This window comes from Schistocerca gregaria, chromosome 1 (genome assembly GCF_023897955.1).
Source record: "Schistocerca gregaria isolate iqSchGreg1 chromosome 1, iqSchGreg1.2, whole genome shotgun sequence".
In the NCBI taxonomy this organism is placed as follows: domain Eukaryota; kingdom Metazoa; phylum Arthropoda; class Insecta; order Orthoptera; family Acrididae; genus Schistocerca; species Schistocerca gregaria.
This window is the reverse complement of record NC_064920.1, coordinates 530,469,093-530,496,380: the sequence shown is the minus strand read 5'-3', so window position 1 is coordinate 530,496,380 and position 27,288 is coordinate 530,469,093. Positions and strand designations below refer to the sequence as shown.

The window sequence follows — 27,288 nt, the reverse complement described above, 5'->3', positions numbered from 1 at the left end:
AAACAGATCTGTTCTGTTTTAAGGACAGTATCTTGAACTTTTTGTGTCACAAGTTATCATCATCATCTTCTTCAAACCCGGTCAGTACAAGAAATGGCCACCGATTTTCATACAGAGTATTTTCTGTTCAGAAATGACAATGAGTTGCTCCAGCTGGAGCATAGTATATATATAATCCAGTTTTGGTACTATCTAAACCCATATATTAATAACTGTTATATCAACCATGAATGAGCTGATCCATATATTATTTATCGGGGTAACAGAGGGTAGATCTGGCCTGAATGTGGCCTTTGCTAGCAATGTTGTCTTGATTCTTAATGATTTACATGCTTTATTAATGTTTTCTGCCATATTTTGGTTACTGACTTCATCAAATCCAAACTTATAACTTCTGATAAAAAATTCAGTGTCAAAGTGCAATAAAACAGGGGAATCACCTTCATGTCTGTCTCCATCACAGGTTATATTGCACACTGGCACTGAACTTAGAATTACTAAACTAGAATTCTAAGTTTGGATCAGATGAAGGCAGTAGCCAAACAATGTCTGAAACAACATAATAAATTAATAAAAAGCCACAAAGAAATCCAGACAGTATTACTCACAAAATTTCAGTGTGATTGTGAACTCATTACAAGGACTTATTTCCTTTAATAACAATTAATTGTGGTTTACCTTCCACACTGCTTTTCCCTCTGTTGAAACCTTCCAATCGTTACTTTTCTGTGCTGACGTAGACTGTATGGACTTAAAAATTTTAGCAAACAGTGATGAATATAAATGCATGAAATTTGGTTCACACGGAAGAATTCCCTTCATACCATTGCCTAATACACAGTTACTTCTCAGATCCCATTTTCAATACTGATCTGCTGATTTCTGTTCCTGGAACATGGACAGAAAAGTTAGCCATATTGCAAAAGCCACACTTAAGTTCTTAGAGTGGGTAATAAAAGTAAGTCATAATAGTCTTTGTATATGCCATGAATTCCGTTCCCATTGTATATAACATAAAAAGTGAGCCAAGTGAAAGGTGTGGAAGAAGTGAAGGAAAATGAAGCAAATGTAAGCAGTAGATGCATTGAGATGAATGTTATGTTCCTTACAAAGTGTTTCAGAAATGCCATCATTGACATATTCTGTAGCTTTCAGTGATCATTAGACCAGTTATATGTTGTGGAATTTTTCACTTATCTCCCTCTTCTCCCACTAAAAACATAAGTAAATAAATGAAATATAAATTAAAGTTGCACTCAGGCAACTCATGACTCAAACAGTAGTTTTGTACTGAATAATTATAACACGAGGAGGGTTGAAGTTAAAGTTCTGTCAAAATATAGGTCATCATAAGGGAGACACTAGATCAGTTGGACAATAATTAGGGATGAACTTCTTTTAAGTACTATTCAACTGAAAGGTTTATGGTAGTCATAGGAGACCTTAATCATGATGACTAAGCAAAGATATGAACTCTAGCTGTCTTTATTATGAATCCAATGTGTAAATTTCTATGGCACCTTAGCACATGTGAAAAATATGAAATGAGGGAATAAGCAAAAATTATGATACATTACGCCCTGTCCAAAACAGTTAAGTACCAGCTGGGAACAATTTTACATCACTGTCACTTGTAGGAACCAAGCAAGTGGCTAGATTTTATTTCAGACATATTTTTAGAAGTCTCTTTTTTTTTAGTGGTATCTATTGTTGTTAGGTATAATTAGAATTTCATGAATAATGTTGTAATTCATTGGAAATTAATGGACCTCATATTTTTGGTTATTATGCCAATGAGAACCATTGGACATCCAATCTACCCATCTTACCATCAGCATTCTTCTGTAGCACAATATTTCAAAAACTTCCATTCTGTTCTTCTTGTGAACTGATCAAAAAGTCCACGGGTGTACCACTGGTTCATAGTGTCCAATGAGCATAATATTTCAGTGATCAGACATGTCACCGTCATAACGTGCTTTGACGAACTGAGCTCCTGAGAGCAGATGGTTGGGATGTATCCCTCCCCCTCACATGCCTTTTCCTCTGCGCCCACGGGTGCAAGTCAGCAGTCGCGGAGACCCACCTCACGGGTCAGCAACTGTGGTAGCGTTGGTGTAGTTGCTAAGTCCTCCCAGATCACCAGATCGTTTTCATTGCTGAGTGTCTTCTTAATTATACTCAGTGATATTTTTTGTGCCTTGCTAAGATTATAACCACAGTCTTGGTTGATGAGTTCATCCCTGGTGCGAATTTCAGAGGCCTTTCTGACAATGCTGTCCCAGTATTTAGAAGTCTGGATCAAGATGTTGGTACACTCATAATCCATCTCATTTTTCAGACAAACAGTGCTCTGTGACTGCTGACTTGTTTAAGGATACTTCAGTCATGTGTGGCTTTGATGTTCTCAGCAACAATCATAATGGTGTGCTCTGTCTGTCCAATATAACAGGGAATCTGGTATATGCCAGTCTTCCACAAGCTGAGATCATCTTTCACACTTAAACAATAATGCTCTTGTTTTATTGTGCAAGAAGACAGTTTTGACTTGGTGTTTCTTTAATATGCATCTGATTTTCCCCGATAGTGCGCCAGTGTATGGAATAAAAGCAGTGGCTTCTTCTGCCTCCATTACTTCTTCCATCCCCAGAGGTTGCACTGTAGAGGTGGGGCGGAGAGCGCATCTAATCTGCCATTCCGTAATACCTGTTCTTTTGAAATACAGTTCTGAGGTCTTCCAGCTCCTGGGGCAGACTCTCCGTGCTGCACACCCTGTGTTCCAGAGTTTTTAGAACCCCATTCCTCTGAGAAGGAGGGTGACAGCTGTCTGCATGCAAATACAGATCAGTGTGCATTTTCTTCCTGTATACACTGTGACCCAATGTGCCATCTGCTCTTCTCTTTGCCATGATGTCCGAGAAAGATAATCTTCCTTCTCCTTCAGTATGCATTGTGAATTGGAAGTTGGGATGTATGGAGTTCAGCGTTTCCCTACCATGGGGCCATATGACAAACATGTCATTCACATAACAGAAAAAACAAGTAGGTTTCCATTTGGATGATGCCAAGGCTTCCTCCTTGAAGTACTCCATGTACAAATTTGTGACCGCAGGTGAGAGTGGGCTGTCCATTGTGACTCTTTCCATTTGTGAGGTCAGGACATGCTTGAAAAGGTCTGTAGTCTTCTCATCAAATTTCTGCCCAATAAGCTCAACTGACTCTCATAGAGGCACACAGGTGAATAACGAAACAATGTCAAAGCTCACCAGGACATCTGAGACTTGCACCCTGAGATTGTTGAGACATTTTACAAAATCCACAGAATTACAGATGTGATGAGGGCATTTACCTACATAAGGGCTTAGTATTTCCACCAGGTATTTTGCCAGTATGTAGGTGCCCTAATATTGCTGACAATCAGGTGTAACAGCACCCCCTCTTTGTGGACTTTAGGGAGTCCATAAAGTTTTGGTGGTATAGGTCCTTGAGGTGACATTTTCTTGGTGACCCCCTCTGGTAAATCTGCATCATTGAGATAAGCCCTTGTCTTGTTCTCCACCTTCTTTGTGGGGTCAGCATTGATCTTCCTGTAGGTGTCTTCATCTAGCAGGTGCTGCATCTTCTCACTGTAGTTCTTATGGGAAAGAACAACAGTAGAATTGCCTTTGTCAGCTTTTAAGACAACAATCTCAGGGCACTGTCTCAGTTCCCAAATGGCCGTCCTCTCTCTGCTGATAATGTTTGACTTCGTAGGTTTAGTTCTAGTCAGAGCATGGCAGGTTTTCTGGCGTACTTCTTCAGCTGCTTCAGGTGGTGGTCACACTGCAACCTGTTCAACTATGCTGATGATGTTCCCAACCTGCGTGAACATGGGGGAAGGAACAAAGTTAAAGCCCTTCTCCAGAACGGAAACCACATCACGAGTCACCTCCATGTCAGTGAGATTGATGACCATTTTGCATAGGCCCTCCAGTGATGGCTTGTCAGAGAGACAAACAAGAATTTTGATATCTGATGTGCTGTGGCCTTCCTGTGTGAAGCATCAGCTGTCACCCAGGTAACACCATCAATCCAGTCCCAGGTCCAGGAATTACAAAGATTGGCGAGCTGTAGATGTAGTTTAAATAGTTCCTGGGGGTTGTACTCAAGGCTGTGATGGGTAAATTGCACCCTCTCACATACCAAGGCAAGGCTAGCCAGCTTCTTAATTCTCTTGGCTGCTCCAGAATTGATGTGATGCCTGACCTTAGCAAAGTTTGGCACAATTTGCTCAGCATGATATCTCTTCAGAATTGCAAGAGTACTCAGCAAACAGCATCTTCGATGGTTCAACTTGTCCAGTTTCTTCATGCTGCAATTCATCTCCTCCCCGCACAGGTGTATGGTGAGATTTTTCAGTTTCTCCCTGCATATTTGTTGATCACACTATCGGGGAAAATCGGACGCATATTAAAAACACATGAGCATTATTGGGAAGTGTGGAAGATGATCTTGGCTTGCTGAAGGCAGGCATATACCAGATTCCCTGTCAATGTGGTAAGACTTAAGTTGGACAGACAGTTCACACCATGGAAGATTGTTGCCAAGAACATCAAAGGCACACACGACTGAAGTATCCTAGAAAGTTGGTGGTCACAGAATACTGTTTGTCCGAAAAATGCGAGATGGATTATGGGCATACCGAGATTTTGGCCCAGACTTCTTAATACTGGGACAGTGTTGTCAGAGAGGCCATAGAAATTCGCACCATTGATGAACTCATCAACTGAGATTGTGGTTATAATCTTGGCAAGACATGAGAACCAGCACTGAGTACAATTAAGAAGACACTCAGCAACGAAACTGATCAGGTGAGCTGACGGATGTAGCAAAAACACCAACGATGACCTGTGCGACTGTCGACGGGCACCCACGGATGCAGACCGTGGAGGGAACAGCCCGTGGGGACTGTATAAGGTGGCCACCTGCCCTCTGGAGCTCAGTTTGTCAGCGTACCTGATGATGGCGACATGTCTGGTCTCCAAAATATTATGCTTGTTGGACACTATGAACCGGCAGTACACCCGTGAACTCTTCAATTTACAAATATGCCAGGAGAAACTGAAGAATCATTTCTTTTGAACTGTTTGTCATCCACATATCACTTTATTACAAGGCTACACTCTGGGCAAATACCTTCAGAGAAGACTTCCTAACATTTAAAATCTCTAAACAGTGTTAACAACTTTTTTTTCCTTATAAATATTTTTATTGCTATTTCCAGTCTGCATTTATGTCCTCTACTTCAACCATCATTAGTTAGTTCGCTGACCAAGTAACAAAACTAGTCTCCTATTTTTATTCTCTCATTTCCTAATCCTGTTTCTTCAGTATTACTGGATTTAATCTGATTTATTTATTTATCCATATAAATCTCTTATTCAGTACGTAGGTATATCATACACAGGATATTGGACAGAACACATTTTAGCTATTGGTTTTACAAACAACAAAGATACCTCACTTTAACAAATTGTATCTATACAGTTAACAATTACAAATTTTATTAAATACTATATATTCATAACTTATTTCTCTAATTAAAAATACGAAATAACATTTTTTCTTGTGTAAGGTACTGTGAAATTAAATAGTAGCAGTTTTTCAGGAGATAAGCTGTCACAGACTTTTTAAAGTTCTGTAGTCCAGGTAATCTGTTGTATAGTTTTGTTCCTGCTTGATATACACCTTTGTGGCATAATGTGCGGTGTTACAATGACTAGCATGTATGTTACTGTGTGACCTGATACTGTAATCATGGACACTTTTGTTTTGGCGAAAAAAGGTTTTCTTTTCTCAGCATACTTTTTTTTGACGCATGACTACTTCCAGTATATAAATTCAGGAAGGTAAAAGATCTTTAGATCTTTAAAGAAAGGTTTGCATGGTTTTCTACTGCTCGCTTGTTTCATTATTCTTATAATTACCTTTTGTTTCCTGAAAAGTTTTATAGCCCGGTGTACATTTCCTCAGAAAATGATACCGTACTTCAGTATTGGACTCCACAAGTGAAGTACACAGCCCTAATTGTTTCTACACTAGTATTGTTGGAAAGAATTCTTACTATATAGCTCATTTTTGATAGTTTCGAATTTAGTGATGTGATGTGAGAGCTCCAGGTAAGATTTTCCTGCATGTTTTGCTTATCTATTAGTATTATTGATTGGGCTGCCTTTTTATTTTTATCGGTGTGGCACTTTTTTGTGGGATTAATTATTAGCCTGTTTCTGGTAAACCATTCAGACACTTCTTTCATAATATCTTTTGGAGGTGCAGTAAGATTTTCTTCTTTGTTTCCTTCAATCAGTAGACTGGTGTCATCTGCAAACAGTGTAATATGAAATCATTAACATAAAAAAACGGTCCTAAAATAGAGCTCTGTGGAACACCATGCCTTAGTCCACATGGTTCTGAAAGGTGTAACTAGAGTTTGTTTCCTTATATGTATTTAATTTCAGTCACCTGAGAGCAATATGCCAAATATGACTTAAGCCACTGATTTGGCACACCTCTTACACCATACCTTTCAAACTTCCTCATGAGCACAGAATGATCAATCACATCATAAGGTTTTATTAGGTCCAAGAATAAATATCATATTTTTCTGTTATTATCCAATGCATTTAAGAAATGGTTTATCAAGTTGTAAGTGGCTGTTTCAGTCTGGTCTGAAGCCATGTTAACATCCAGAAATAATATTATTCTTGTTGAAGAATGTAGTTAGTTGTAAAAGAAACACTTGTCCAATAATTTTCAAAAACACTGACTGTAGTGACACAGGCTGACAGTTACCCATACATTGCTGATCATCTTTAGTATGTAGGGGTATTACTTTTGTCACTTTCAGTTGCTGTGGGAAAACACCACATGATAAGGATGATTCACATTCATCTAAGCTACATCTACATCTACATGGATACTCTATAAATCCTATTTAGGTGCCTGGCAGAGGGTACATCAACCACTTTCACATTTCTCTATTATTTCAGTCTTGCATAGCACACAGAAAGACGAACACGTATATCTTTCCCTGAGAACTCTTGATGTCCTTTATTTTATCATGGTGATCGTTTCTTCTTATGTTGGTTGGTGTTAATAAAATATTTTCACATTCAGAGGAGAAAGCTGGTGATTGAATTTCATGAAAGGATTCCTTTGCCTTTGTTTTATTAATGTCAATCCCAAATCCTGTATCATTTTAGTAACACTCTCTCCCCTATTTCGTGAAAATACAAAATGTGTTGCCCTTCTTTGAACTTTTTTGATATACTCCATCAATCCTATCTGGTAAGGATCCCACACCACACAGCAGTATTTTGAAAGAGGACAGACAAGCGTAGTGTAGGTAGTCTCCTTAGTAGGTCTGTTACATTTCCTAGGTGTCCCGACAGTAAAACACAATCTTTGGTTAGCCTTCCACACAATATTTTCTGTGTGTTCCTTCCAATTTAAGTTGTTCACAATTGTAATTACTAGGTATTTAGATGAATTTGTGGCCTTTAGATTTGGCTGATTTACCATGTAACCAAAGTTTAATGGATTCCTTTTAGAATTCAGGTGGATGATTTCACACTTTTCGCTATTTAGTGTCAAATGCCACGTTTCGCACCATACATGTATCTTTTCTAAATCATTTTGCAATTTGTTTTGATCTTATAATGACTTTATTAATCAATAAACAAAAGCGTCATCTCCAAGCAACCTAAGACGGCTGCTTGGATTGTCTCCCAAATCATTTAATAAGTAAGGAACAGTAAAGGGCCTATAACACTACCTTGGCGAACGCCAGCAATTGCTTCTCTTTTACTTGATGACTTTCTGTCAATTACTGTGTACTGTGACCCCTCTGATAGGAAATCAAGAATCCAGTCCCGTAACTGAGATGATATTACATAGGCACTCAGTTTCACTACAAGTCGCTTTTGTGGTACATTTTCAAAAGCCTTCGCGAAATTCAGAAAAACAGAATCAACTTGAAATCCCTTGTCGAGAGCACTCAACACTTTGTGTGAGTAAAGGGCTAGTTGTGTTTCACAAGAACAATGTCTTCTAAATCCGTGTTGACTGTGTGTCAATAGACCATTTTCTTCAAGGTAATTCACAATTTTCGAACATAATATATGTTCCAATATCCTGCTGCATATCAGTGTTAGTGATGGGGGTCTGTAATTTAGTGGATTACTCCTACTACCTTTCTTGAATATTGGTGTGACCTGTGCAACTTTCCAGTCTTTGGGTATGGATTTTTCGTCAAGTGAATAGTTGTGTATGATTGTTAAGTACAGAGCTAATGCATCAGCACACTCTGAAAGGAACTTAATTGGTAAACAGTTTGGACCAGAAGATGTGCTTTCAGTAAGTGATTGAAGTTGCTTCACTACTCCGAGGATATTTACTTCTACATTACTCATAGGATATTTACTTCTACATTACTCATGTTTTTGTAGCTGTTCTTTATTCAAATTCTGGAATATTTACTTCATCTTCTTTTGTAAAGGCATTTCGGAAGGCTGTGTTTAGTAACTCTGCTTTGGTAGTGCTGTCTTCAATAGTACTTCCATTGCTATCGCACAGAGAAAGCATTAATTGTGTCTTGTCTCTAGCATGCTTCACATACAACCAGAATCTCTTTGGATTTTCTGCCAGGTTTCGAGACAAAGCTTCTTTGTGGAAACTATTATAAGCACCTCATATAGAAGTCTGTGCGAAATTTTGAGCTTCTGTAAAAGATTGCAAATCTTGGAGATTTTGCATCTGTTTAAATTTGGCATGTTTTTTTCGTTGTTTCTGCAATGGTGTTCTAACCCATTTTGTGGAGCATCAGCTCTGTTGTTCGTTAATTTATTTGGTAGAAATCACTCAATTGCTGCCGATACTATTTCTTTGAATTCAAGCCACATCTGGTCTACACTAATGTTGTTAATTTGAAAGTAGTGGAGATAGTCTCACAGCAAAGTGTCAAGTGAATTTTTATCTGCTTTTTTGAATACGTACATTTTTCGTTTGTTTTTGGAGAATTTGGGTGTTACAATATTCAATCTTGCAACAACCACCCAGTATTCACTAATCACTGTATCCATTTTAATGCTTGTTACTAACTCAAGATTATTTGTTGCTAAGAGGTCAAATGTGTTTTGACAACCATTTACTGTTTGCGTGGGCTCATGAAGTAAATGTTCAAAATAATTTTCATAGAGTGAGTTCAGCACAATTTTGGATTGTATTTTATGTGCACCTCCAGAATTAAACATGTATTTTCGCCACCACATCAAGAGTAAATTAAAATCAGCACCAACTATAATTGTATGAGTTGGGTCTTTGTTCGAAAGGAGAGAGAATGTGTCTTGCCATCAGTACCAAGGCAGATTAAAACTGTATCCTGGACCGAGACTCAAACTCGGGACCTTTGCCTTTCTCAGGAAAGAGCTCTACTGGCAGATGTAAATCTGTGAGGATGAGATGTGAGTCTTGCTTTGATAGCTCAGATGGTAGAGCACTTGCCCACAAAAGGCAAAGGTCCAAGTTTGAGTCTCTGTTCGGCACACACTTTTAATCTGCCAGGAAGTTTCAATCAGTGCACACTCCACTGCAAACTGAAAATCTCACTCTGGAATCATCAGTGCCAGTTGAATAATTACTCTTTGGTGAATTAATGGTATTTAGGAGTTCTGTTGGTCCTATTGGCCTGAAGAACATGGATATACAGGGTGATTATAATTAAAGTTCAACTTTCAAATCACTGTAGAAACAACACCACTGGTCAGAATGTTGTCAAATTGCAATGGAATATTATCAGAGAAGGGGGAAAACATACGGCAGAAGAAAAATAAATAGTTACAAAATGTAGGAATAGATGGTGCTGTGAGCATCATAATTTAATGGTGGTTGACTACAATGACAAATGAATCATAAATACCTAAGGTGTACGTTTCATGTTAAACAAACTATACTATTCTGTGTGTGTGGGTGTACAGATATGATACTGTTACTTACATGAGTGCATCCACCATGGCAAGGTCATATCACATTGGATGGGAAAAATGGTTTCCTGAGGCAGAAAAACGCAAAAAAAATCATCATTCACATCAGTTTTTAATTGTCCTGAGGCCAAAACCACATAAAAAGCATCAATCAAAATCAAATCAGATTATTAATTTCTGTGTGACTGGCACAAAATATGTTCAATATGCTGTCCACCGTTTTCTACATCAAGTTGAAATCGAGAAACAATGTTCCACAACTGATTGCAGTGTTTTCAATGCCATGTTCAGAATGTGTTGTGCAGTGTGTGCTTTCAGTGCAGCTAAGTTTGCAATCAGAGCACTGAACACAACATCTTTCAGATAGCCCCACAGCCAGAAGTCACACGGATTAAGGTCAGGTGATCAGAATGGCCAGGCTGTAGGGAAATGGCACCTGATAATTCAAGCATATGGCACTTCAGCAGCTGTTTAACTGGATTTGCAATGTGAAGAGGTGTACCATCTTGCATAAAAATGATCCCACCCACCCTATTGGAGAGCTGGAATGACATGGTTGTGCAAAAGACACTCATAGTGCTTAACAGTTATGGTACAGGTAACAGGACTGGAAGCACCTGTCCCTTCAAAAAAAATATGGCCTGATGATAAATGGGGCTGTAAACGTGTGGCACACAATGGTTCTTTTCTGGATGAGGTGGTACTGGTTGATTTGTTTGTGGATTTTCCATTGCCCATACTCAACAATTTTGTGTATTGACATATCCTGTCAGATGGAAGGGGGCTTTGTCTGGCCACAAAATCTTCCACGGCCAATCATTGTCCACTTCCATGCCAGCAAGAAATTCTAAAGAAAAGGTCTCTCTTGCTGGCAGGTCAACAGGAAGCAACTCAAGCGCATGGTTAATTTTGAATGAATAGTAAAGAAGGATGTTTTGTAGGATTTTATGCACCGTGCTCATGGGTATGTCCAATGTTTGTGCAATTCTCCGTGCACTACATGTTTGCACACCATCACTCATCTCCTCCTGCATTGCTGTGACCACTGCTTCTATTGATGTCGAATCAATTCGTTTCGTCCCTCTACCAGGTTGCACACCAAAAGAAACTATCTTTTCTAATTTCCGGATCATTTCCTCCAGACCGACAGCAGTCATTGGACCAACACCTTTTTTCAAACCCTTCAATGTGTGGAACTTCTGCAGAGCAATGTGTGCACAGTCATCATTCTTGTAATACAGCTTTACAAGAAGAGCACGATCTTGCATTGAGACAGTCATGGTGAATCTCGCAGATGTGAAAAGAGGAAAAGCCGTGTACCTGGTATATTTATACCAACTACAATAGATATGCACATGACAGGTGTATGCATTTATATGTTCTGAAACAGTCTTTTGAACAATTTTCGCACTATTCTTTTTTATTTCTACTGCCATACATTTTCCCTTTCTGTGATAATATTCTGTTGCAATTTGACGTTGTTCTGACAAGTGGTGTTATTTCTACAGCATTTTGAAAGTTTAACTTTAATTAATTATAATCACCCTGTATTATTTATTTCAATAGATGGAAGTTCTTTCAGTGTTGTATTAGGTGGATTGCCAAATTTTCCCTTCACTAATTTTCCTGCAAGAGTTCCATAATAAGAACTGAAGTTGTTTGCAACTGCCCTAAGATTAGTGACATTCTTGGCATCGTGCACTATCACAATTTTCTTGTAAGTTGTCTCCTTCCTCTCAAGATTGTGCACAGCTTTTCCATATGGACTTTGTTTTATTGGATGACTTCATAATATACTTGTCATTTTCCTTAATTGGTGCCTCTTTTTATGACACATTTCAAAACTAACTTGTATTTTTTGAAATAACCAATAAATTCTGGATTTCTGTCGGTTTTGAGGGCAGAAAAATTTCCCACTTCCTTTTACAAGATCTCTAATGCCTTATGTAATCCAGCTTTTGAATCTGTTTGTGCTCCTTGAAATTATTTTCCTTTGTGGAGAATCTATGGCAACATTGTGCTTGAAAATGTTCAAAAAATTTTCCATCTTTTCATTCGTAATAGAGGTATCGTATACTACTTTCCAAGATTGTTTGCTGATTAGATACAGGAAGCGTTCAATATTTCTCTGACAATAGCGCCTTTTATGGATAATATTTTGTACACTGGTCGAAATGTGGTTTACAGGTATGATTAGTAACTGTGAAAGATAGTCGCTATAGCTGGTATCAAAGTTTCCTGATGTCCATGTTTACACATACCTGGTCAAAGAGAATGACACTAATTCTTGTTATGTGTGTTGGAGAGCTAACAGTCAGACATAGATTGTAAGCATTTATAATACCTATGAACTTGTCCCTGTGAGGGCTATCGCTCAGAAAATCAATATCAAAATATCCACACAGTACTCCTGTTTTTACATATTCATCCTACAGCTTCTTTTCAAGACACTAACTTATCTTCCAAGTCTTTTGCCTCCAGTGACAGAATTACAATGTCATCAGAAAATGTCATTTTGTTTTTCTTTCTTGTCTCTGACCTTTAATTTCATTTTCAAATTTCTCCTTAGTTTTCTTCTCTGCATGCTCATTGTACAGACTGTGTAACACTGATAGCAAGCTACAGCCCTGTTTAACTCCCTACTGCTTATCTTTCATGTTCTTCAACTCCTCAAAGTATGATATGAGTTCTTTACAAGCTGCAGATAGTCTTTTGCTCCCTTTATTTTATCCTTGCTACCTTCCGACTTTCAAACAGTGTATTCTAGTCAACAATGTCACTTTCTCGGAATCTACAAATGCTATAAATATAGGTTTGCCTCATCAAAGACAAGATGTAGTGTCAGTATTGCCACACATTTTCCTACATTTCACCAGAATCCAATCCCATTTTAACTGAGGTCAGCTTCTGCTACTTTTTCCACTCACTTTAAATAATTTGTGTCAGTATTTTGTAACAATGTCTTATTAAACTGATGGTTCAGTGGTAATCACACCTGTCAGCACTTGCCTTCTTTGTAATAGGCATTCTTACGTTCTTCTTGAAGTCTGAGGGTATTTTGTCTGTCTCATACACACCGAAGCACCAGACAAACTGATATAGGCATGCATATCAAAATACAGAGATATGTAAACAGGCAGAACATGGTGCTGCGGTCAGCAACACCTATATAAGACAACAAGTGTCTGGGGCAGTTGTTAGATCAATTACTGCTGCGACAATGGCAGGTTATCAACATTTAAGTGAGTTTGAATATGGTGTCATACTCAGTGCACAAGTGATGGGACGCACCATCCCCAAGCAAGCGATGAAGTGGGGATTTTCCCGTATGACTATTTCACGAGTAATACCATGAATATCAGGAATCCGGTAAAACATTATCTCTCCAATATCATTTCAGCTCCATAAAGACCCTGCAAGAATGGGACCAACAACAACTGAAGAGAATCATTCCGCTAATTCGTGCTGGGCCATGAACAATTGTCTGTGTGCAAACCATTCAACGAAACATCATTGATATGGGCTTTCAGAGCTAAAGACCCATTCATGTACCCTTGATGACTGCACGATACACGTTGCCTGGGCCCATGAAACCAACATTGGACTGTTGATGACTGGAAACATTTTGTCTGGTCAGACGAGTCCTATTTCAAATTGTATCAAGTGAATGGATGTACAGGTATGGAGACAACCTCATGAATCCATTGACTCTGCAAATCCGCAAGGGACAGATCAAGCTGGTGGAGGCTCTGTAACAGTGAAGGGTGTGTGCAGTTGTAGTGATATGGGACCCCAGATAAGTCTAGAAATAACTCTGACAGGGGACATGTATATAAGCATTCTGTCTGATCACTTGGATCTATTCGTGTCCATTGTGCAAATCAACATACTTGAGCAATTTCAGCAGGACAATGCAACACCCCACATGTCCAAAATTGCTATTGAGTGGCTCCAGGAACACTCTTCTGAGTTTAAACACTTCCACTGGCCACCAAACTTCCCAGATAAGAGCATTATTGAGCATATATGCCATGCAACATGCTCTTCAGAAGAGATCTCCACCCACTCTTACTCTTATGGATTTATGGACAGTCCTCCAGAATTCATGGTGTCAGTTTCCTCCAGCATTACTTCAGACATTATTAGAGTCCACGCCACATCATGTTGCGGCACTCTACGTGGTCGCCGTGGCCCTACATGAAATTAAGAAGGTGTTGCCATTTCTTTGGCTCTTCAATGTATTTTGCATACCAGATAGAATAGTTCTCTTATAGCTAGTTCTCCCAGGGATTTCAATAATTCTAGTAGAATGTATCTCCAGGTATCTCTTTATGACTTTGGTTTTTCCTTGCTCTGTCAAATTCTTCCTGCAGTATTATATCTGCAATCTCATATTCATGCACTTCTTCTCCCATTTCTGTAATAATGTCTCCAGGCTTGTTTCTGTTGTTTTGTAAAAAGCTGTGAACGATGGCTAGCCACTTAGGAATATTTTAGGAAATTGGTTAAAAAGTTTTTACACCAAAGATCAGCTGCATCTTTCAAAAACGTCCAGCATTAGTTCTGACAGTGCTCATGTACCAACCCAAGCTGTCCTTCAGGGTAGAAGCAGTTCATTCCTATAAAAGTTGCTGGCAAGCTATGCTTTCAGCCCTCTGCTGAATGCAGTAGCATACCCATGCCATCAAACATACCCAGTAGGGAACATGAGTAATAAGTCGTGTGTGGTTGCTGGAAATTCTTAGAGGGCAGTTCACAGCATAGACACACTCCTGTGATTCTGCTTTCAAACAGAGCAGATGGCATCTGCCATCTGCCTTTGGCTCTGTGCTTCAGAGCTGGCCACCAAACACACAAACATGAACCACTTACTCTCCCACTTCCATTTCCTTTCTTTTGTTCAACCACTTAGTCACCAACCTTTAATTGTGTCCCAGATGAGCCCTTCTGTAACCTGAGTACTGAGAACATACTATTGGTCAATGAATCCGTTCTTTAATTCAAAAACCTCCCTTCTGACTCTCTGTTGCCCTGATCAGCCTCCTCCTCTTTCATGTCTGTACATTTAATATCAAAAGTCTGGACCCCCACTATTTAATCAGAAACTAAGCTGCAAAAATTTTGGTTTACATTCGTTTGCATTGTCAGTGAAAAGCTTAGCACTGAGATGATACTGTTACTTCACACAGACCAGGAGTTGCAGCTGTACCTGCCATGTAGTCCAGAACAAACTGCATCAGTGCCTTTCACTGCTCCTAGAGAAAAGTTCAGCCAGCACCTCACCACCTGCCAGCCACTGAAGCCACAAGTTCATCATACTATGCCATGTATCTGTGTGCTGTACACATGGGCACTGTGTGCAAGTCTGTGCTGTATAAGGCTCATCTGACTGTCATAGATGGCCAGCTGGTGCCAGTGGAGTTTTCCTATTGTCGCACATCATTGCTGAGTGCTGTGCCATTGTCACCCTATCCACATGCATGGGGTTACAAATCATATGCCGGATCCATGCTGTTCCTGTAGCTGTACCAAGCACCTACAGTCGTTATGGCACACCGCCACCCACAGGCATTACCTGTTAGTAGCCTGCTACCCACCAGCATTGCCCAGCAAATGCTGGCCCTGCCAAGAGCATCATCAGGGCCACACTATGCCACAGTCTGGCCTGCCAGCTGAGCTGACTATGCTTTGGGCTACACTGTTTGCTGCTGCCCTTCTGGCTCACAACATATAACGTCATGCTACCCTCACTTGGGGAGCACCATCTCAGCACTACCTGTGGCTGTGTGGCTGACCTGCCACCCTTACCAGACACATGCCATCTCAGTACTAACATGCAGTTGCACAGCACAAACATCAAAAGAGTTCAACAGCGGGGTCCACACTTTGCCTCATCACCATTGCAGCCATCAGTCACTGGTGGCTGCAAGTCACCTTCATGAAGGTGCCACATGCCAATAGCCCACCCCATGTGCATTGATGTTGCCATCATGTTGCAATGATTGAATCTGACAACAACATAATGTCATATTTATTATTAGAAGCAGCATTATGAACTGAGAGACTCTTATTTGGAAATGTCCTGCCAATCATAGAGTTTACTGTTAGATTTGTTTCTTGAGTATTGCTATTTAGTGTCTTCATTTGAAACATAATGTCATGTTAATATCATTGTTGTGAGTTCACAATATTCAAGGCAATCTTTGACCACTATTTTAATTATAATTTCTAGAGATAGTTAAAGTGTGATTGTAATGTGTATACAGTAAGATTAAGAAATTGAAAGCTACTTCTCCTCATCTTTTTAATAAATGGTCACTACATGCTCACAATTAAAGAGCAGCCTTGTACCCATGCAAGAGCAGATGCATAAACTCACCCTTAAAAATATGTACTTAGAGGAGAAATTAGAATTAAAAATTTGATATGCCAAAGAAAGATTTGAAGGTTCAGTCAATCTGAGATCAGTCCTGCCATCTCACAGCCTAGCATAGTGATTCCTGTTTTTGTTAGGAATTCCACCAAAAATGTGGATATCATTTTACAACAAGTTTGTGGTGTTGGTCGAATGTGCTTTTCATGATCAGATGAATTTTAGTTAAATATGGTGTGATTAAAATTACCATAGGATAGGTCTACCTATGTAGAATCTGAGTACATTGAAAAATGCACAAAGATTGATTTTCCAGCAGGGGATTGTCAGAGAGGTATTTAGACAAAACAGATATAAGTTACTACAGAAATAAATTATCTACCCTGAGATAGAGGCAAGGGGAGGATCTCGAAATGTTCACAAATAGGATTGTACAATTTAATGCTGTACGTATAGTTTTGGATCACGCTACAAGGGAACTGATGCATTAAGAAAGGAAGCAGAGGAAAGAGCAATATATTTTTGTCAGAGACATCAATCAGCAAATTGGAAGCAAGACAAAAGTGGTGTCACTTTTGGCTTTGCATGACGCAGTTCCACTTGTTCTATTACATAAGACAGTAGGTGATTTGTTTCAACCACATCATGCATTAATGACCCTTGACCTATGTTTACAAATGAGTTACACTGCAAGAGGTGCAAGCAGCTGAGACTCTCAGTTGACATGTGCTGTGCTGCATGTTGTAATCCATTGTAAAGAAATCAATCACCAGGTGTTGATCTTCACTGGCTGCAAGGTAGATCAAGGCGAGGCAAGGCAGGGTTTCAGAACTCATAGAGTTCCATCATGCTACCTGTAGGACCTTACAGCTGGCAAGATGTGAACTAGTGATCACAGAATATCCAAGCCAGTCATGACATTCCTTTTTCGACATTGTGCTCAACACTATTTTTTTTTTTTTCATCTTTTCTATCAATAAAATGTCATGCCATCAGTGAGAGTAAGTTTCTGCTCTAAAGGCAGCTTGCTATGGACAGACATAAGAGCCTTAGAGATCCTACAAACTTTTTGTTTTGAAAGCACATCTAGCAAGAAACTAAAACCACTAACATGTGAGGAAATGAGCCAAATTGTGAGCTGCGATGAGAGTGTCCACACAATAGTTTGCATGGGGTGTAGGAGTGGGCATATGACGAGGGTACAAAGTATTTTTAATATTTTGAATGATGAAAGGTGACTCTTAAATAGCCACAAAAAAGTTCCAGTTCCAACCTTATTAAAAAACTGCATGATACACACTTTAAATAATTTATTTGAAAGAAAAGCACCTGACTACACTGTATTTTTTCTTTTCCTTGAGAGCTATGGGGAGGGCCATGATTTTTCCTTGCCCATGGATATGGGCACCATTGGGAGTGAGTTTTTATTGGGAGACCAGACACAGACATGACACCCTCATCTAGGCCTTGCAAGAAAAGCTGCAAACAATGAGATTCTGACAGTCCAGGTAGAGTCTGTCAGACTACTATAGTTCAATTCTTTTATCTTGGCGGTTCGCGCATGCCCGCCCAGATGCGGGAGATTGCTCGCCTGAGCAGACAAATGGTGTTTCGACTGCTTTGACACATTTTATCATTCGATTTCACAAAAACTATTTGACCCAAAAATTTGATTTTTACATATCTTCTTGACTGTTACCTTCTTCCCATAAATGACTTATTTTTGTTTTGATGATCAATGTAGTTATTGTGCAGCATTAGATGTAGTAAACAATTGCACAAAATTTTGAAGAGTTTGCAGAGGTAAAAGTCCATAGCGTATACTTTCCATATGGTCGACGATACTTGCCACTAGAAATTTCAAAAAATTACATTCAAACGAATAAAATTCATGAAGTAAGACACTTCGACATTGTGCAGCATTAGATGTAGTAAACAATTGCACAAAATTTTGAAGAGTTTGCAGAGGTAAAAGTCCATAGCGTATACTTTCCATATGGTCGACTTTACTTGCCACTACAAATTTCAAAAAATTACATTCAAACGAATAAAATTCATGAAGTAAGACACTTCGATATTGTTTTTAAATTAAAGAAAATATTAAGCACTGGCCAAGGTTTGAACTCAGAACCTTTCGCTTAGCAACCATACACTTTAACCATTATGCTATCGCAGCTCATCATTCAATACATCTCGCGGAGGACTTTAAAATATCACGCAAAATACTGACAAACACTGTTGGTATGATTATGAATTACTCCCGTTTCGTCAAGGTTAATTACGAAATAAACAATTACCACTGTTCTTTATTGGGAAAAAGCATTTTGTGAGAATGATACAAACACCTTTCCTTGCTATCGCCTGAATTAGGAGGCTTATTGCTTGTTTGGTTTAATTAATTAATAGAATATGAAGCAGTTGGTATAAAGAATGCTTTTTCCAAACTTTCTATAAAAGAAAGTCTGCTATCAAGACATTGCTTTTGTTCAATTACTTTATTTATGACTGAACATTTCTAAAACTGAAGACACTCATCCATGCTCTGCACTGCAGTCGAGCTGTGGCAACGTTGTTCTCTGTTCATTGCTGACTGTGTTTTGTGACGTCCGATGCGCAGAATGAACCTAAACTCGGCCACCGTCATAAATGATGCGCACTTTAGTGGGAGTAAGGATCTACAGGCCTGCAGTAGTACTATAGAGTCATAGTAATATGATTAGCACCTGTTACCACTTAAATCTCTAGGATGAACTGGAATGTAGAACATAACGATTCACTTTTTTGCTCTCCCACCTTTTTTATGGCTTTCTCTGAATCTTTCTTTCCTTCTATGGAAAATGGGAAATATCTTGTTTTGTAAGTGGTTAAGTCACTGCTGGTAATTTTAATGTGTCAATGACAAATTATGAAAGGCCATTAAACATGGTGTGGTTAATGTGTTGATACATGATGGAAAGTGAGAGATTAAGTGTGCAGGTTGCATTAGAGTACACTGTCTTAAGCAAGATGACTAACACAACATTCTACGTCATGTTATTCTCTGGTAGTAAACCCTGGAGAGCATAAAAAAATAGTCAAGTTTGACAGGATGATACTGTGACACAACACATGAAACCATGTTGCATACTGAGGATTATAATGTGTTGTATCCTGCGACTAATGCGTTTGAATGAGAGTGTGCTGAGTGTAGTGTCAACATGTGTGCATTTTTTAATCAGCTGCCAACTGTATCAATGCGGGCCATCCACTGGAGTCCACTTGTGGGAGGCATGCGTGCGGCAAGGTCTCTGCCTCACTGTCTGCCATTGACTCGCGCATGTATATGGGTGGAGGAGCACTAACTGAGTCTCCTGCATGTGCTTCCAGTATCCCGTTCACATCAGAGTATTGTGTCTTGTTATTTGGGGATCTGTGAGAGTCTTTTTTTTTTCGTTGTTGTTCAGTGCTTCATGAATAAAGCCATATTTGTGTTACTTGAACCAGTCTTACATATTATTTGTTTACTACACAATGTACTATGAAACAAAAAGTTATAAAGCAGTATGATTAAAATGGTGATATACTGTTACTTATATTGTGTTACCTTCTTTTGTATAGCAGAAATGTAAGTGGAAGGTGTTGGGTGAAGCTGATGTGAAGATCTGTTTGAAATGTACTGATTAATGATGTAAAAATATTAAGTTGAAAATGAAAGCTGAAGATGAAGCAATATGGAGCTGATACTGATGCCTAGCCTGGCTCACAGCTGTTGCATTTGCAAAAAGCTGACCATACGACGATGTGCCATTATCCCCCTCTTCTCTCCTTTCTTGCAGTGTTACGTCTCACTCCCCTAGCCCCCTGTCTTGCATGCTTTGCAGTACCTACCCCTACCCTTCCCCTCCAGTGGGATGAAATAACAACGTCTGTAATCAAGTGTGTGTACAATATTGTTTCTCAACCACTGTCAATTATTATAAATCAATCTTTTGAACAGAGATGCTTTCCAAATGTATTGAAATATGCTGAGATCAACCCTCTATTCAAAAATGGGTCGACAGAAGATATGGGTAATTACCGCTGTATCTCTCTTTTGCCGGTCTTCTCTAAAGTGCTTGAAAAGACTGCAGCAAAACAAATTAATAAATTTCTTACTGTAAAAAAATGATATAATTTTTAAAAAACAGTTCGGATTCCACCAGGGTAAAAGCACTGTGAATGCTATAAATGAGTTTATTCAAAAAATATGCTCCATGTTAGATAAGGGTAGAAAGGTCACAGGAATATTCTGTGATCTAACTAAAGCTTTTGATTCAGTGAACCATACATTACTCCTCCACAAATTAAAGATGTATCGAATCGGGGACACTGCTTTAAAATGGTTCAGCTCTTACCTGTCAGGTTGGAAACAAAGAGTAATTTTAACTTCAAATGGAACCAACTATTCCTCAGACTGGAAAACAGTTCCACAAGGAGTCCCCACAAGGTTTGATATTGTGTCCCTGTCTGTCTCTTTTTTACATAAATGACCTACCATTTGCTATTGATGTTCATTCAGTCTTATTTGCTGATGATATATCAGTTCTAATTGAAAATGAGGTACTTGAAAGTGTACCAGAAAAAGCCAAAAATACTTTAGAAAAACTCGAATCTTGTTTCTATCAAAATGGATGAAAACTAAATGTAACTAAAATCATAATAATACAATTTGAAGCTAAATCAGTAGAAAGGACTGAAATAAAGGTAACTTACAATGATCAGGATATCACAGAAGCAAACCATGTGAAGTTCTTAGGCCTAAATCTTGACAAAAATTTAAATTGGAAGGTACACATAGATTACTTAGCAAATAAACTGAACAACTTAGCATTTGCAATGTGTATTTTTTCAGGTACCACAAACGTGGACACCAGAAAGATAGTTTATCACTGCTACTTTGAGTCAGTTATTCGTTATGGCATAATCTTCTGGGGAAATTCATCAAATGTCACTAGGCTCCAAGTATTATAAAAGAAAGTAATTAGAAACACATGTGCTGAAAAAAAAAGAAAAGAAAAACCGGGGATCTTCTTGACCGCTGTTAAAAAATTTAAAAATACTGTCTATCCCCCTCACTTAACATATATGAGGTGGTGGTGTTCCTATATAAAAATCAACGTACACTAGACAGTTTCCGTTTTGACCACAACTACAGCACTCGTCACAGAGATAACTTCAAACTTCCAACATATCGTTTAAAACTTTATGCGCAAACGCCAGAGTATATGGGGTTAAAAATTTTCAATAAAATAAAAGGCAGTAATATATTTAAGATGGAGCTTGGTTCACTGAAAAGATTGCTCTTTACTCTCTGGTGGAAAAGTGTTATTATTCTGTCGATGAATTCACTGAGGACAGCTTCACAGTCTGAACACAGGGATTGTGTTACATGTGTTATTTTATGTACATGTGTAGATGTTACTTATAAATGTAAAATATAATGTAAACTTTTGTATTTCTCTTAAAAAAGAGAAAAAAGTTTATTTTGTAAACCTTGACATGACTCGTGTACATCAAATCAAATAATATGAAAATTGTACGTAATGAGATGAATAAATCACAAAACATGTATCACGTAACCTTTGTCTTCCAGCCATAAGGAAAAATCCCTCCTCTCACCTTCCTGGCAGCCATCATGGATTGCTGACCAATCACAGCCGTCTGCCTCTTATCGTGTGCATCCTCTAGTGATATTTGCCTTTATATGTGGTTCACTACTATCATATTTAAATGACATTGGGATGATTGTGCCAGCTGTGTGGCTCGTTGCATCATACCTTAATATACATTTGTTTTGTCATCACTTACGTGAGTTTGATGGATAATACAATACTACTTGGCTGTTGTAGCATTGTTTCTCTAACCTAGGGCAACTAAAGATAGCAAATGTGTTCTAACGTGATAAAAATAGAATTTTGTATGTGTGTTTATTATTATATCTACCTTGATGGTGCACCATTCTTTGTTTACAGTCTGAATTTTTGTGTTTTTAAGGAGATGCCTGTAGTTTTTAAGTTAACTTGAAAGGTTACCAGCCTGTCATTTTTCACATGTGGTTATTTTGACGTCCCATGTGAATGTACCTAAGTTGAAGCAGTGACATTTTATCAGATGGTCTGGCTAGTTTATATTATCATTTTTCCAGTTGAGATTCTGGTGTTAATCACCATGATCCAAAAGTAAGATTTAATTGTGTATTTGATTCAACATGCATTCACTCTCATTTTCAGTGTCGTTCCCTTATTAGTTAAGGTATGTGAGGGGACTGACTTGCATCCATGGCAGGCCTGGACTAGTTTGGACACTTTTTTGGTGGCACTGTTTCTTATGCTGATAAAAAGTTAGGTCACAATCATCTATTCTACTGATATTGATAGACCATAACCTCGACAGTACCCAGCTTTATCTTTTTACCTTTCCCTGTTTATGAGCCACTTGTAATATCCAGGCATATATTTTATTCAGAGAAATATTTACGGCATCATTGTGTGTGGAATCTGAATGAACATTCTCATGATATTAATAAAAAGGACTTCATCATTACTAAAATAATAAATAATTATTATAAATAAAATAGAAAGAAACTTCCACATGGGAAAAATACATTAAAAACAAAGATTCCAAGACTTACCGAGTGGGAAAGTGCCGGCAGACAGGCACAATGAACAAAACACACAAACACACACACAGAATTACTAGCTTTTGCAACCAATGGTTGCTTCTTCAGGAAAGAGGGAAGGAGAGGGAAAGACGAAAGGATGTGGGTTTTAAGGGAGAGGGTAAGGAGTCATTCCAATCCCGGGAGCGGAAAGACTTCCCTTAGGGGGAAAAAAGGACAGGTGTACACTCGCACACACACACATATCCACCCGCACATACACAGACACAAGCAGACATATTTAAAGGCCTTCCCGGGATTGGAATTCTCTGTGTGTGTTTGTGTGTTTTGTTCATTGTGCCTGTCTGCCGGCACTTTCCTGCTTGTTAAGACTTGGAATCTTTGTTTTTAATAAATAATTATTGTCAATGACATAATTAAGTGTTCGGTAAAAACCTGTATCTTAGATTAAAAAAAAAACCTATGGAAAAAGATAATGAAAATCTCCATCTTTTGTTATCTATGATTGTTCTTAAATAATCCTTCTTTTGTTTGAACTGTTGTACTGATCAGATGTGATTGATGTCTCATATCACAGCGGTCTGTAAAAATTGTATTATGTTGTTAAGTAATATTTGAAAAATAGAGTTTCTGTGTTATTGAAATCAACCCTTTTGTTTGAACTTTTATTTCAATATGATTCTCATCCTAAATGAATGTTGAGTTTTCTTATCAGCTACAATGGAGTGTAGACATTAGCGCTATTGATCTACAGTGCGGTTTATTGTTAAATGCTGAATAATAAGTGATTAACATTGAGAATTACTTTCAAATGTTAATGAACATAGTAAAGGTGAAAAGATTTATATATAAAGATGCTGTTACTTACCAAACGAAAGTATTGGTATGTTGATAGGAGACAATAAAAAACACACAAACACACACACAAATTTCAAGCTCTCGCAACCCAAGGTTGCTTCGTCAGGAAAGAGGGAAGGAGAGGGAAAGACGAAAGGATGTGGGTTTTAAGGGAGGGGGCAAGGAGTCATTCCAATCCTGGGAGCGGAAAGACTTATCGTAGGGGGAAAAAGGGACAGGTGTACACTACCGCGCGCGCGCGCGCACACACACACACACACACACACACACACACACACACACACACACACACATACACATACACACACACACACACACACACACACACACACACACATCTACACATATACAGACACAAACAGACATTTCTGCTTTTTAGATATATTTTTCCCATGTGGAATGTTTCCCTATATATATATAAAGATGATGTAACTTACCAAACGAAAGTGTTGGCATGTTGATAGACACACAAACAATCACACAAAGTTTTGTGTTTGTGTGTACATCATCTTTGTTTTTAGATATATTTTTCCCATGTGGAATGTTTCCCTCTATATTATTTGTTTGTAGTAAGACAGGGCCTGAAGGAGATTCAATGAGTGATTGCCTTATGTTAGCTGCCATCTTAGTGAAATATTGCAGTGACAGCTTTAAATTGAATTTTTAAACAGACTTAAATCTTGATGGTTATTATTGTAATAATAGTTGTGTATTGGTGGCCCAGAACCCACTCAAAGGTTATGAATTCCACTTAAAGTATGAATAATCTTTAACTATATTGCAAACAACATCTTATGCAATAAAAATTGTTCTCTGTTGATGTATGAAGCCTGGTTATTTTGTAACAACTTTTATGATATATTTTTAACAGGAAACAATACATTAGTGCTGTGCACTTGTGGTATTGTGTGTCAAAACTGTTCGTTTTACTTAAAGAAAAGTGTTGCCACCTCGAATAAGAGCAGTGGTAAATTGGATAGACAATCTGCAACTAGTAATGAAACTATTATGCAATAGCACTGAAGATTGCTAAAAATCCTTACTCTTGTGTAGTTGAGATTACTTAACATGCATTTAGCTGGTTTGCTGGTTGTATAAGATCACTGTTGTGCATGAATTTAGTGTCATTTACACTGCTTGACAGACAACATTGCTACACAATCCCAGGTGGAAATTTCTTTATCAAAATAACAATTATTAGCTGGGAGAATCAGTGATTAAATAGATCCTCATGGTACGCTAATAATAAGAACTGGTTCTGTTGTAGTCCTGCCCAAAATTGTACAACACCAATCTACCATGACACGCCACACACTGATGCTGTGTATTGCATCCTGTCAAAGTTAAAGTAGTTCACACTGAACGCTTCTGGCAGTACTGGTTCACTCTCTCCTCTTCCCATCAATTTATAACTGAGGTATTGTGGTTCCCTTTTTACTGCATTTGACTGGTGCCCTCTGCCATCAGGAAGGGAGTCTTTTTCATTTTGTGCATAACCAGTAAGCAGTTAGGCTTATTGTTTTGTATTGTGTTTATCTTGTGGTCTGGCCCTTCTTGTGTTGAAGAATCAGCCAACAATGAAACTATTTTATGTTGCTTTTTGTGCCCCTTTCTATTACTTGCCTGTGGCAAATTGTTAGAAAGCATTTGTAGCCACCTATGATCAAGCACATTCTGAAGGGAATCCATGCTTAATACAGTTACCTCATAATCACAAATTTAAACCTGGTATTATGCTCTTTTAAGATAACATCTGCTTATTGTGATTTAGTTTATTGTTGCTGTACCTAAACAATACAGTCTATGTTACTCAATTTACCTTATGGTTAATGAAACTGTAACTTTTCATTGCAAGTTAACTTGATTTATACCATGAACTAATTATTCGCAATTTTATAGTAATAGAAAGTTGGTTGGTTGGTTGGTTGGTTGGTTGGTTGACTTGGGGAGAGGGGACCAAACAGCACGGTCATTGGTTCCATCGTATATGGGAAGGGTGGGGAACCAAATCAACCATGTCCTTTCCATGGAACTATTGTGGCATTTGCCTGAAGTGATTTAGGGAAATCATGGAAAACCTAAATCAGGATGGCCAGACGTGGGTTTTAACAGCCGTCCTCCTGAACGCGAGTTCAGTCTGCTAACCACTGTGCCACCTTGCTCAGTGAATAGGAAGAAGTGTGCATGTTTTAGCTTTCATAGTAATACAGTTTCAAGTTAAATATTGTAATGGGACATATCTGGGTTTCAAGAGTTTTATACAATTCTCCATAAGCAGCTAGAGGTGTATATATGGTTAAAAAAAACTTTGCTGTTTACACATAAACTGCATTATTTCAATCAATAATAAGTTACCAATGTCCTGGCATTGTGCAGATGCCTATACGTGTTTTCACAGTGACTATCTTGGCACTTAAGAATGTCAACTTTTTCCTTGATAATAACTGCCTACATATCATAATTATGTTTTATGTAATACCAGCTGGGGTACCAGGATTCACTCAGGAAGTTGGTACGAGAGTGTGTGGTTGATAGAATAAAATGATAAAATCTAGTGTATAAGAGGTAAAAAAGTTTTATTGAAAATGTATTGTAACTAATTACAATACTTATTCAAGTATAAGAGGTAAATTTTTTATTGAAAACATATTATAAATGCATAAAATATTTGCTTATAAAAAACATTTTCTATTTTGTTATCTGGGGTATATATGCACAAATTTTTCGAATTTCCCACTCAAGAGCTAGCTACGTGTAGTAGACCATTAGACAAGCAGGAGTCTTTGAGGTTGATTTTGCAATATTTTAAATTTGTTCTTGCACTTTGTTAATTGTAAAACTGTAGACTAATTTGATTGGAAATTGTGGTCTTTTAAATTGGAATGGCAGTTCAGTAGAGATCAGTAGTATTCTGGGTGTAAATAGTGTGTGTCCTTTGTATTTTCCAGTCTTAAGTTCGGCTTCAGTGAGGCTATTCCATACCTGTTTGGTGATTATCCTTGTTCAATTGCATAGTTTTGATGAGTAGTATGATTGGTGATCCAATTTTAAGTCGAAGGCAGTGTAACGACATTCCGGGAACTTGCAAAGAGTGTAAAAATTCTGTAGGTAAGTTCACAATTTCTTCATCATTTACTCATCATGTTGATTGATGAGTATATTCTCTCTTCACTGGGAATTTTCTTTTGAATATTAAAGTTGATATTGTCAAAAGTATTGTTTTTAGTTGCAAAAATTGCTTGTTCAAATACCAGTCTGGACTGCTATAGTTGTGAACAATGTCTTGATAAATTTGACTGGTGAGTTGTTTTCAGCAGAAATCACTGTTGAGTTTCATGAGGCCAGTTGTCTGGTCAGTGGGATATGTGCCTTCACCTGTTTGTAAAAGTTGTTGACGAAAA

General features: G+C 38.2%; 1 protein-coding gene across 1 annotated transcript in view; it reads left to right on the top strand.

The window, feature by feature from the left end:
- Positions 1 to 27,288, top strand: part of LOC126355135 (uncharacterized) — a 249,994-nt gene that overhangs the window by 213,656 nt on the left and 9,050 nt on the right. The gene's annotated exons all lie outside the window — the stretch shown is intronic.